The sequence below is a fragment of the Ambystoma mexicanum genome, chromosome 12 (assembly GCF_040938575.1).
Source record: "Ambystoma mexicanum isolate Mex_15411 chromosome 12, UKY_AmexF1_1, whole genome shotgun sequence".
NCBI classification, from domain to species: Eukaryota; Metazoa; Chordata; class Amphibia; order Caudata; family Ambystomatidae; genus Ambystoma; species Ambystoma mexicanum.
This window is the reverse complement of record NC_090936.1, coordinates 1,239,917,808-1,239,930,682: the sequence shown is the minus strand read 5'-3', so window position 1 is coordinate 1,239,930,682 and position 12,875 is coordinate 1,239,917,808. Positions and strand designations below refer to the sequence as shown.

Here is a 12,875-nt window from a genome sequence, read left to right as displayed (position 1 = left end):
GTATCTCCTAGCCCCACTACATCGTCTATAGTCCTTACGTGTTTCCACAAATCTACGGGCAGGAGTACAGGAAATAACAGATCAATATAACTTAAGGTGAATACTGAATATTGCAATACAGATTCTATTTCTTTGTAGAACCCTGTCGGATATTTCCTAATGTCGGGAATAGATTGTCTAATGGTGTTCACTTCCTGTCTTGAGAACGGGGCGTGAACAAACTGTGACACATAATGTGCAGAGATTTCCTGAGCAACTGTACCCACTGCAACATTAGCGGGAATCTCAACTTTTGGGACAAATGTCAGAGGAACCTCTCTCATAGGCAACTGAGAAGTAGGCAACTCCAAATGCTTACTAAGCAACAGAGCCAAACCGAGCGTTAAAACAGCCGAAGAAGTGTCAAATGAAAAAGCTCTCTTGTCAATACCCAATAACTCTGCGGGACAACAAATCTTTCTTTTTACACACTCATCTTGTAGGTATTCTACCATTACCTGTATCACTTTCCTCTGCATTTCTGGCGTATACTGACTATATGTGTCATATACTTCAATATGAGTTATTGATGTATCTGAAATCCATCTAATTGCGTCTTTCATGCAAATTCGCATTTCCTCAGTTATCGATTTACGACAAGGAAGGAACCGTTTCTGCACATACATAAAGTCCAAACCATCTCCGTCTTCATCCTCATTCTGTAACATTTCCAGCTCCCTTCTATACTCAAGTACCCTCTCAACATGCTCATGCACTTTCCCCACAGTGTCTCTAGAAAACGCTAAAGTATTCAGATCCCTCAACCCTTGCGGGAGATCTGTATCGTTTAACCTGCCCCACATTGCACACAAATGAATCCCTAATCCCTCAATAAAAACATTTTTCTCAGGAACATTTTCCATATTAGAAAGTGTGGCAAAAACATTAGCTTGATCACCCTTCTCCATACAATGCCTAGCCACGCAATCAACTCACTTGTCTTCTCTGGGGGTACAGTATTGCGAGTGACAACCCTCGATCCCGCTCCCTGATCTACCACAAGCGGTATAGAACCACTTGGAAGGGGGAGAGTAGGCAAGTTCAACGGAGGTGCTATCACTGGTGCAACAGGCAAAGGTGGAGGAGCAGCGACAAAAGGAAGACCAACGACTGGAGGGAGAGGAACAGCAGGAGGAATGATAGGAGGAGCAGGAGGAGCAGGAGGAGGAATAACAGCAGGAAGAAGAACATACGGTCGTGGCGCAGTGGCACTAGACCTTCGTTCATTTAACACTTTATCGATAAGTTCATCGGAAACATGAAAGTCTTTAGAAGGATAGATTTTCTGGATACCAAGTGAAAAAGCCCTTTCCATATTCCTAGCTGACTCAGACTGTTTATCTTGGTCATATAACAACGCTTTTTCGGCATTCGTCTTATGACGGCACGCATGTTTTTTTTCTACTTTTAAGCTGCTGCATAGCTTCTTTCTTCCAATTCTGTAATACGTCAAATGCTGCAGGTCTAGCCTTTTTCTTTAATAAAATGGATTCTAAGTACTCAATATGAGGGATTTCAAAACTACCATTAATTGGCCACTGAAGTTCGGAAGCATGTCTAGTTTGTCTGTGCCAAATATCATTAAATACTATACTACCAATGCCGTGCTTACAGTACATAATACATGCCGGCGACTCCTCCATTGGTGCCAGTCGGACAAATTCCAAAGATTGTCTGTCCTTGCGGAATAATGCCCTAAAGCAGGCAGACAATTTCCCAGGCATATCAGAATACTGGTGTTACCTGGCCAGTAATTGAACTCGCGAGTGCAATGCGCCAAAATAAATTATCAGGGTACTTAGGAATCGGGTCACGACTCCCCTGATCAAGCTTAAGGAGATCCGATCGGATTTCAAAGTTTTCTAACAAAGTTTACCTCATGTTTGGTGATTTCGGCAAATCTGCCCGCCTCGATATGTGAATCCTCGTCAAGATGCCAACTCGGACCGCGTGCTCACCGTCCAGGGATCGGGCCGTGCAGCGCTGCTGAGGTGTCGCTTCTCATTCAGGAAAGGGGCCCCCTTTACACTGTCCGATCCCGGTCTGATAGCCACGTCAACCTTCAACGAGCTGGCATCAATCTTGAGGGTCCCTATTCGTGCGCCATCTGTGAAAGCAAAATCTGTGAAAGCAAAAAGAGAATATCGAGGGTGAGTACCCCAAAAGGAAATGCACCAACACGGGTTTGCAAAGTTACACAGATCTTTATTCTACAACTGAACAGTTTCAAAGAACAAAGCAACAGATAGCTATCAGGCCCTCAGTACAACACAGCGAATACCAGCCCTGTTCGGTGTGTGCAGTGAGTGGGGCTGTACATCAGAATGGTTGTGTATTTTATTCAATATGTAATCTGATGTCCAGCCTATTTGCAGGTTAACCATTTCCTTGGGCTAGTGATTCATGCCGAGTTTGTTCCTAATTTATGCATCTATACATTTATGGATTATCCTTAATACATACTTCAACAGGTTATAGTAGCGACAGTGTGTCTTTGGATTCCTCATTGAGCCTTCGTACATATTCTTATACAATATAGTCAAACAAGTGTTCACATTAAATGCTCGAACAGTATTGTGCATAAGGATATTCATGGATTAGTATCGTTGGCACAGGTAATCCTTTATCCACAGGTCAACGAAGGACAAGGTCTCATTACATGACCCCAACATTTGGCCTGTGGGCAGTTTATACATTAACTCGTATGCAGAGGACAAGACGACCATGTTACAAGCAGAACAACACTGCCCACCATCTTAGAACACAGGGTGACTTTAGAGTGAGAATCAAAATGGCGGATGAACCTAAAATGGCGGCTATACTGATCTAAGGTCAGGACCTTGTAACGCGGTTTTCTACGCAGAGCGACTGGGCTTAGGCCAATATATACAATAAAGGAGGCATGATATGATTTCCCGTTCGACACCTTCTCTTATCCAAGATTCGTTTTGCGCTCAAATCTGGGACAGCCAATGGAAGATCTACTCTCTTGCATTCACACCAGGTGTGGCCCAATCCCGGCCCACAATGGTTCCAGTCATTCAGGGATACCAGACATACTGGCACCACTAGTGTGGATTTGGACCAGACAGTCCCAACCCTCTTCCTGGGCACTAGCACAGGTCACAAAAGATGCAGCTTTTGTGGGAGGCTGCATGCAAAAAATGATGAATACCAAGGTCTCTCGTCCTGGGGGAAGGTAAAGGGACAAAATGACCAAAGGACAAAACAAAGACATCGTGGCACAGACATTTTTGGCACTGGCCACAGTCATGATTCAAATGTGGTAAACACGTTTTGGTTCAGTAAAAAGAAGTAAAAATAATTTAAAAGTAAACTGCTGCCACCAGTTCATCCTAGGCGCATTTGTACACACCAAATCCTTAGAGGGTGTCTAGGGCCATAAAACAAAAGGACCACTATTGGCAGTACTGTAAGGTACTTGGCACAGATAAGAAGTTACCAAGAAATGGCAACACAGTTAAAGAATAAGGGAAACATAGTTTCCTAGTACCTACAGTCTGAGGGGCGTGTCAGTTTCCCCATAGAAAGTGAGCAAAATCCCAGGGAAGTGCAGCTGAAGGCTGGGCTCCACTGGAAAAAGTCAGGTTAGGAAAGCCAAACAAAAACAGGAGGGGGCGAGCTGGAAAGACAACCTATATGAGGTAAGGTGGATGATCAATGGGGTGCTGAGGGGAGGGTTGTCTCTGTGGGAGTGGGGTTCATTTCTACTCATGAGTGCTAGTTTGCGATGGGGTGGTGACATGTAAGGATGGTGTCTCACTGAGTAAATAGGGACCTTTCTCTGTGCCAAATGAAACATCTAATTTCGTGGCTGTTAGCCATAGTGAGAGGCTGCGAGTGTGGAGGTGCTAACATAGTGAGAGGTTGGGAGTAACTTATGCAGGGTCTTAGCGTGTGGAGGAACGAGGTCAAGGCAGCTCTACCTAGCGCTGGATGGGTAACCGCAGGAACGCAGACCCTGCAGGGCCTGCAAGGTGCGGGATAAGAGTGCAGCAAAATATCCCAGAGGTGAGATAAAAATATGGCAGACTTATGGCAGTAAGATTCTGGGAGGCAAAATGGTGTCGCCGTGGCGAGATTCAAAGTAACAAACCCAGATTGGGAACACTCGGGAGGCAAAGTGCAGGTGTGGCAAAACACAACCGCGGTGAGATTAACAGTGACAAACCGATATTTGGAACACTCTGGGAAGCAAAATGCAAGTGTGACAACAAATAACTGTGGTGGGAATGAAAGTAGCAAACCTAAACTGGGAACACTCAGCAGGAAGAACGTGAGTGTGGCAAAGTAGTCAGATTTTACCAGCTTTTCCAGCTGGAAAGCCCGACATCTCCACTCCAGTCTTTCCACCCACTTCAGAATGGTGGTGCTGAAAACTGGAGGCAGGAATGTCACCTTCTTACACTCATTTTAAGCCAAGGTCAGAATCGGGTCCCAAGACACTGCTCTTCTCAGATATCCCCTTTTGATGGTCTGTCTACTTACAGTTTAGTCCGAGTGATGTACAATAGTCCAGGTTGTTGTGTTGGACGTCTGCTTACATTCTCACTAATTTGGTAATGTGGGCCTATACACACTGATATTAATACTACATATGGTGATCCGTTCTTGTATGGCATTTATATCATATAACAGTGATATTGGAACCATATTTTTCTTAGTGTACTGTAGGAATAATGCTATGTGATGCCATCTCCTGTTTTGTCAAATGGTGAAAGGTCGTGTGCCTTTACTTCCCATGATGTCACTTGGGGTCGGGGTCAGATGGCATCACTTTCTGTGATGTCATCAGATGTCAAGGGTCATGTGATGTTACTTACGCTACCACAGGCATTTTGGTGAAATGACGTCCCTGGCAGGGGGGCAGGTTATGGGGCCTCTGGAGAAAGCAGCAGTCTCTCATCGCTTGGAGGGCAGTGGAGTGGGGTACAGGGCCCTCTGGGGGATGTCAGCAGCCTCTCAACACTTAGAGGGTAGTGGGGCAGGCTATATGACCCTCTCTGGGATGGCAGCAGCCTCTCAGTCCTTGTAGGGCAGTGGGGCGGGTTATAAAGCCCACTTGCAGTGGCAGACGCCTCTCATCCCTTGTAAGATGGTGGGGAAGGTAATATGGCCTCTGGGGGTGGCAGCAGACTTGCATCTTCTGTAGGGCCATGGGGCGGGTTATCAGGCCCTCTGGGGATGCCACCAGCCACGCATCGCTTGCAGGGCCATATGGTGGGTTATAGGACCACTGGGGGATGTCAGCAGTGTCTCATCCCTTGTAGGGTAGTGGGGCAGGTCATTAGGCCCTCTGGGGAGAGGCGGCATCATCTCTTCCCTTGTAGGGTCATGGGGTGTGTTATAGGGTTTCTGGGGAAATGAATGACTGTAGGTCAGGTTATAGGGCCTCTGGGCTGGCAGCAGCCTCTCATCCTTTGTAGAGCAGTGTGGCAAGTTATCAGGGCCCTCTGGGGGACGCCAGCAGCCTCCCATCCCTCACAGGTTAATAACTGTGAGGGATGGGAGGGCCTCAAACAACTCGAATATCCAGATTTCCCCAAACTAGTGTCCCAAGCCCAGCTCTCCAGGCATGTTATTGAACCTTCACCAAACAGGTAGATATATGTTTATCAATACATGGCGGGTCTTTTACAGAACAGCACCTCTTGGCACTGCCCAGCTGAATCGCCCAGACAGGTGCTCTGCTGTCTGTGAATTACTGCTTCAATAATGGCAATGAGGCAGAGGACCACAATGTGGGGTTAACTGTGAAGACAGAATGCTCCAGGGTTTCAAGGCGCTAATGTGTGCAGTGCAGCTTCCCCTGTGGGGGTCCTCGCGAGCCCGGTAAATGTGAGGCCACAGGGGCCCGTGTCACGACATGGACCCACCTTTTATCTGAGCCAACTACTTACCACTGTGTCCACACTCTGGGCGGCAGCTCTCCCGGGCTGTGCGTGCAGATCCGGCGTCACGCCCTCTTCCGGGGAGGCAGGTGCAGGGTGCAGCTGGACGTCTGTCAGAAGACATGATGAATTGCAGTGCATGCTGGGAGCATTGCTGACATCAAAGCACTACACAAACAAAGAAGCCCCCCCACCCAGGACCAACCCCAGCCCCAGCCCCTGCCCCTGGAAGGACTACACATGCAATATACAGGATACTAGTAATTATATACACAGACCCAATGAACGTGTATTTCTTTAAAGAACAGGGATGACAATTTCGATGAAAACCAACTCACAATAACACATTTACAGATGACGGAGGGGTTCCCCCAACGGGGGCAGTTCAATAGCACGAAGATGAGAACGAGTGGTGATCCCGTTTATGAGGGTGTCAAAAAAAGGTGGGCACATACCAGGGACAAAACAAACAGGAAAACAGGTGACTTACAGAGCTAACATTAACCTGAGCAGCAAGTGCTTCAAACTAGAGGGGAGGTCTATTTAAATATACATTTCCCTATTAAACATCATTGGAGGCGGGGGTGGGGTGTGACAAATCAACCTCCAGGGCACCATTGGTCCAGAGATGGATATCGGTTTCTAAACCATCAATCAGCCCCACACCTCTAGTACACCAGAAGGGATCCAAACATATTTTAAACACAAGTCAATTATAAACCTCCTTGTCCAATACTGGTAACGTGGACGGATTGGCAGGCTTATCTCTGCAAGGTCGTGGACCGTTGGTTAGTTGCAACACAGCGAAAATACAATTATTACCCAATGATAAAAGGCACTGTCCAGTCAAGGTTGTATACAAATATCTATTTTATTATTATCACAAAAGACAGTTCTTGCACTCTACAAAATACAACCCACCCTGTAAAGGAATGCAGAGGACAGACAGTTTCAAAGAAGGAAAAGGGATGCACTCTGGATACTGAAAGGAGGGTAGTTGGCAAAGTAATTAATCTCAATAGGTCAAGGATATTTGGTTTCAAAACAAAGGGAGCAATGGGTCTTACATGTCACTAGGAGCTTTCAAAGAAGGACCAGGGGGATAGAAACACAATGTACCTTGTGCTGTAGATGTTCTTGGTGCTCAACAGGGTCGAGTCGGTTTCAGGACACTTGCAGTTTCTGGAACAGAGTTCAAGATGGGAGACAGCTGCAGGTATCAGGCAGCAACCAGTTCGGCGTCTCCAGGCTGACCTACACAGTGGCTGGAGGTCTGGAATCATTGTCTCAGTGCTGGTCAGCGGTTTCGAAGTACTGGTCCAGACATCTCGTACGACTTTAGGTGACTACTGCATAACAATGGTCAACACTGCAGGTTGCAGCTCGAGGGACTCGACTGGCTCGAAAATGGCATTTAAGGCGGACGTCGCTAGATGCTCGTCGAGGCCCTTCTCCTAGCTTCTTCAATGGACTTGTCTCATCCTTTAAGGTGATTGGCCCAAAGCTGAGGAGAGTGTTGCAGGCAACTGCCATGCCCTTGTTTTTTGGTTCAGAGACTCTCTGGCACGTCCCACCTAGGAAGCTTGCTGCAGAGCCTAACAGGGCACGCTGTGTGCTGGCTGGGTGCCGGTTCTGGAGCTGCTGGGGAGGGGGGTCCTCTGAGGCCAGTACCTCTCTCTGTTCCATGGGAGAAGTTTAGGGGAGGGATATTGCTTCCCTCTTGGAAATCATGGCCTTCCTTCACTGGCAGAAGATGTAAGGCAGACTGCAGCTTCAGCCAGGGTCCAATGCTGAGTTCTTCTAGCTACTCCTTGCAAGGTCTTCAGATGATCTACCAAAAAAGGGGCTTTGCCCTCTTTTAAAGCCAATTTGAGTTTTTTTTTCATCGTGTAGGCTAAGACTACCTTAATGAACCAATCCTGGGTCCCCAATGACAATTTCCTGTGTGCGTGACGTCATAACCAGTGTACTTTGCAACAGAAAAGGTAATGGGGTGAAAACATGTAATACTATGTCGCACCCATGTTCCTGTCTGTTGTGGATCAAAGGTCTCTTCAGTTAATGGAGTTCTCTGTGGTTCCTGATTGAAGCGGCAGGTCTCCCTTGAAGATGCGTGAAACCAGATTTTCTGGCTCCTGCAAACCACATACTCATACCATATGAATGGGTTCCTCCTGCGAGGTTGACTCCATTCAACACACAGTCCCAGACATGACAGTTCTCTTTCCATCGATACTGCTGGCAGGGGCTGGCTTCAGGTTGACACAGTTGCATATGAAAAGTTGTTCGGGTTTCCTGTCTCCTTTGTTAACCTCTGGAGCCACGCCTCATGTGCGCCTGTTTGATTTACTCCCTGGGCCTCATTAGAAGTTTGGTGGTAGTCTTGCCGGTAAAACCGGCAGGCTGCTGCCAAACCTCTGAAAATTTTCGGCGCCCACGAATGGGCAATCACCGGGTCATTACGGCCCTGCCGGACCCGGTAATTGCCCATTTGCAGGCCCCGGAAAAAAGATACTCCCCATTCCCATTCGGCCTCATAGAGCGGAATGGGAATGGGGAAGTCGGATGCACCGGCACTGTTTATAATGGAGCCAGTGAATTGGACAAGCTGTGCTCATGGGTGCCTTTCTGCCCACCAGGTCAAACCTGGCAGGCAGAAAGGCACCCGCGAGCCCAACTCGTAGTTTGCCAGTCCGGGAACTACGGTACCGGCATGCTTACCAGTACCATAGTTCCCGGACCGGCAAACATATAATGAGACCCTCTGACTTGTATGGGAATCGCTGCCAACAGCTGAAGGGCCCAACAAAATACAGGGAAAATCTATGTAGCCTTTGTTAGTTAATTAGGCTGGCCATGGCAGGGGGAAGGTTTGCCCTCTCCCTTCTGGAGATGCATTGTGTACTCCTGTCATATCCCAACTAAATATGACAGGGAGGACTGCGCCTGTTGGCTGTGTCCACCCTGAGTTCACGTGTCTATGCGTATGTTGTTTGGTGAACATAGGAAAAAGTGTGCGGGTTAGCCCCATACATTTTCCGTAGGTTGATCAACCATCATTCATTTTCAATTACATTTTCAAAAAAGCCCTGGCGAGCGCACACCCACCGTGCGAATGGTCGAATGCCTCACATGGGGTCAGGTAGGGAGGAGTAACCATGGTACACACCTTTGCTGAAGTGCTCAATGCTTTTAGGTGCTTACACAAACATGAACAACAGAACACTCTGACATGTGGTAAGGTTATTCTAGAGGATGTTGAAAGTAAGCCCACTTGTTGATTCCTGTGGTCTTTCCTGAAGCCCCTCACTCCCAGTGAACTGACTCAGGCAAGAGCACTCCCAAGAAAGCCACAGAGAGTCAGTGATGCTGTCAGCTTAGGCGTTCCCTGAAGGGGTCTCAGGCAGGGTTGGAGGACAACCTACAGGTGGCGGTGAAACTGGAAAGGAGCTTCACCAATGCACAATAGTGCAAATAAAGTGAAAACCAAAAACGTCAGTGTAAAGGGGCCTAACCTAAATGACCAGAGAGCTGTCAAGCGACCGCCCAGTGCTGCGTTTATTCTGTGTATCTCAGGCAGGGTAGAGGATGGCAACATGGTGGGTATAAAACTCAAAAAGAGGGCAATCTATGCAAACAGTGGAAAGAAGGAGGATAATGCACAGTCTGTGGAAGAGCCAAGTCCAAAGGGTCAGAGGTCAAAAGTCACTTTCTAAGCTAATATCAAACAAAACTGAACAGATCAAAGAATGTATTCAGCAAGTCACCCAAAGTCTCCCGGTCATAGTACCCCTGTAAACTTCTTCCTTAATGATGAAAACCTCATCATGCCCAGAGGTGTCGCTAGAGGGGGGCTGATGGGCTATAGCCCCGGTTCTGTTAGTTGTAGCACTGAATAGAAGTTCAGGGGGTACAACCAAAAGGCTAGCTAGCCCCAGTCCAGAAAGTCCCGACATTATCGTAACCCCGGATCCTTTCCAGACCTACCAACGCCCCTGATCATGCTCGTGGTCTTCAGCCTGGCTGGGGTCTTTCTCTTGACTGTGTCCTGGTGTTCAGGTATTCGGCGTGATGTGGGAAATTCCTGTGTGGGACATCTCTTTCCCTCTGGGCTTCTAGGTAGCCAAGCAAGTAGGTTGCTGCCTAAAACTGGGCGCTTACGGGTAGTACTCCTTTCCCCCTAACAGGGTTGTAAAAATCAGCAAGAATGCGTTAGTTAGGCGTATGGCCTCGCAATGCCCACCAGTCTGATTTCACTTCAGGGATCTTGGGTGACCTCTACTATGCACCTCCCACCAGAGCCCGGGTCAGTGGGACCTCCCACTTGGCGCCAGTGTGTCTGAGATGCTTTAGGCAACGCCCCTTCCCTTTCCCCGTTCGGCCATCTTGGTTTGGCTGACACTGGTGTCGATCTCCTTGAGTTCTTCCTGCCCCTCATACCTTGTCCATCTTACCTTGGCCAGCATTTGCTCTCCCCTCTTATATCTCATTGTCCAGCACTCCTTACCCTGGTATCACGCTCTGTCAGGACCGCCATCCTATCACACACCCAAAAAGGAGTTGTATGCCTCCTTTTATACAGGTGCTAACCCTGATTGACTCCTGGGTCCATTTCCATAATGTCTTTGTGTTTCGTGATTGGCCACCTCCTCCCCAATTGCATGGCAGGTGCTGGTAGTCTCCTGCAGGTGTTGGGCTTTCTTTGCTAACGAAGGATCGCAGTGTACCCCATCCTGCGTGGCCCAAAGATTTGAAATCAGGTGGTGTAATAATGGGGACGGGGCGCACCAGCTTGTGCTTGTCATTACAGAATGTGAGTGTTTGCTATGTATCATTTTACTGACTGCTGTACCAGCAGCCTCAGCCCAGAGTCAATGGTTTTCAACTCCCACTCCGTAGACCCAGATCGGTGCACAGGAACAGTGAAAAAGAAATTGCTACTCAGGAAAGCTGCCACTAGATTCTGAAACCAGCCTTAGTCTCCCCTCACATGAAACACAGAGCCCCCTTCTGCCCCAGGGTCCTTTTACGCTGCCAGGCACTCTTGATAATGCAGAATGGGCAACCATCAGTATAACACCCCCAGGGGACACAACACACAGCTGGTGGCCTCCCCTGCAAACTCGCTATGGGTCGCATCACACAGCAGGTGGCCTCCCCAGCAAACTCTCTATGGGTTGCATCACACAGCAGTTGGCCTCTCCTGCAACCTCGCTATGGGTCGCATCACAGCAGCAGGTGGCCTCCCCTGCAACCTCGCTATGGGTCGCATCACACAGCAGGTGGCCTCCCCTGCAAACTCTCTATGGGTCGCATCACACAGCATGTGGCCTCCCCTACAACCTTTCCATGGGTTGCATCACACAGCAGGTGGCCTCCCCTGCAACCTCTCCATAGGTCAAATCACACAGCAGGTGGCCTCCCCTGCACCCTCTCTTTAGGTAGCATCACACAGCCAGTGGCCTCCACCGCAACCTCTCCATGGGTCGCATCACACAGCATGTGGCCTCTCCGCAACCTCTCCATAGGTCAAATCACACAGCAGGTGGCCTCCACTGAAACCTTTCCATGGGTCGCATCACACAGCAGGTGGCCTCCCCTGCAAACTCTCTATGGGTCGCATCACACAGCATGTGGCCTCCCCTACAACCTTTCCATGGGTTGCATCACACAGCAGGTGGCCTCCCCTGCAACCTCTCCATAGGTCAAATCACACAGCAGGTGGCCTCCCCTGCACCCTCTCTTTAGGTAGCATCACACAGCCAGTGGCCTCCACCGCAACCTCTCCATGGGTCGCATCACACAGCATGTGGCCTCTCCGCAACCTCTCCATAGGTCAAATCACACAGCAGGTGGCCTCCACTGCAACCTTTCCATGGGTCGCATCACACAGCAGGTGGCCTTCTCTGAAACCTCTCCATGGGTCGCATCACACAACAGGTGGCCTCTGCTGCAACCTTTCTGCATGGGTTGCATCACACAGGGGGTGGCCTCCCCTGCAACCTCTCAATCGGTCGCATCACACTGTAGAGGAGGTCCCAAATAAAGCCTGCACTCCAGTCGCCCATTTTGAAGTACCAGGAACGTTCACACCAAAATATGTGACGTATGAAGAGCAGATAAACCAGCAGAGAGCCGCAGTGGGGCTCTGCCCAGTGTCTATCAGAAGAGTAACACCTATTGAAGTACCAATACCAAGAAAACCATGGACAGTGAGGTATCCATTAAGGAAACTTTACCGGCAAATGAGACGAAAGGAAGATTGCCTAAGTACAGTCCCGGAAGAAACCAAAAAGGTCTTAATGGAAGACGAATGGTGACATCACGAGGAGCTGGACTGATGTACAAGTAGAAGAAATGACAGCCCGAGAATGACACCCAGAGACGAAACACTATGAATAAGGATATTGTGAACCTAAAAGGGGAAAAGGATGTTGAAATACAAAGGAGCTTAAGGTGTAAAGCTGTAAACAGGATGAAGATATTCAACCAGCTAACATTTGTACATATGCTTGGAACCGCAAGAAAGCTAAGAAAATGATGCGACTTGCAATGCTAAGTAGAAGAATAGTGTGGCAAGCGCCATTATACATAATCTACCTCAAATCGAAGCACATTATTATAAGTGCTATTCCACTTTGCACGAAAAGCAGAATCAGCTCAAGTTACTAGAGGCCAAACAAGACAAGATTCATGTTCTAGCAAAACGAGAAGGGACGGCTGAATCGAAACTCGGCAGATGCAACTCATGCCAGGAGAAGCCGAGGTCATACCAATAGAAGGAACGAACAGTAGCTACATATAACTGAAAGTTAAGAACAGAATATCCTGTCTCTGAAAGGTCAGGATAAGGAGGCATAGGCAGGTGGCAAGCTGAATAAGAATCAAATGCACAAATTGAGAGAAACTAGACAAAATCACGGT

The 12,875-nt window shown here is 48.3% G+C and overlaps 1 protein-coding gene across 1 annotated transcript in view; it reads right to left on the bottom strand.

Annotated features, from left to right (window-relative positions):
- Positions 1 to 12,875, bottom strand: part of LOC138513127 (uncharacterized) — a 1,268,315-nt gene that overhangs the window by 1,080,239 nt on the left and 175,201 nt on the right. Inside the window, exon 4 of the mRNA XM_069627773.1 lies at positions 5,961 to 6,061. The gene's annotated coding sequence lies outside the window, so the exon portion shown is untranslated. The remainder of the gene's footprint in view (positions 1 to 5,960; positions 6,062 to 12,875) is intronic.